Raw genomic sequence first — 728 nt, forward strand, 5'->3', positions numbered from 1 at the left:
TATTACTACAAGTATTTAAAACGGGATATTTACCATGTATTATTGTATTGCCATAATATTAATAGTAATAAAAATAACCATGTTATTTAAAGTCTAATAATATTATTTATAAATAATGAAATTAACACTCAAATCTTATTAGGAATTTCTACATCCGTTCCTTTTATAAAAGCCAGATATGTCGTTTATAGTCATTAATTTGTATTGTGTTAACTCTATAATTTGTACGTAAGACTATTCTTTGAGAGATTCACGGTAACATAAATAAACACATTTATTTTTTTACACACTTGAAGATTTATTACAGCTTACTAAGTTATCAAGTGTATATTACAATGTTAAATAAATACTTACTAGAATCTGAATATATAAAAATAAATTATATTTTATGACAGATAAAAAATATTTTTATCTATGCAAATCTTTATGTACTAACGTGTATATATGTACGTTAGGCTTAATAAAGTATTTTTCTATAAGTAATTAATGATTTAAATTAAGTATATACAATTTTTAAATCGTATTGTTAAACTATAAATATTTATTCTAGAAAATGGAGTTAAAATTTATATCATCACCATAAATTAAGTTTAACAATGCTTTAGGATTTTTTTAATAGCTATTTGTTGTAAACATTTTTAAATAATATTTTATGTATTATAGAGGTCATAAAATCTTAATTATAAATATTCTTGTATGGTGATAATTTTGTTTAATGTGCGCGCAGG

This window comes from Vanessa atalanta, chromosome 4, assembly GCF_905147765.1.
Source record: "Vanessa atalanta chromosome 4, ilVanAtal1.2, whole genome shotgun sequence".
Taxonomy (NCBI): domain Eukaryota; kingdom Metazoa; phylum Arthropoda; class Insecta; order Lepidoptera; family Nymphalidae; genus Vanessa; species Vanessa atalanta.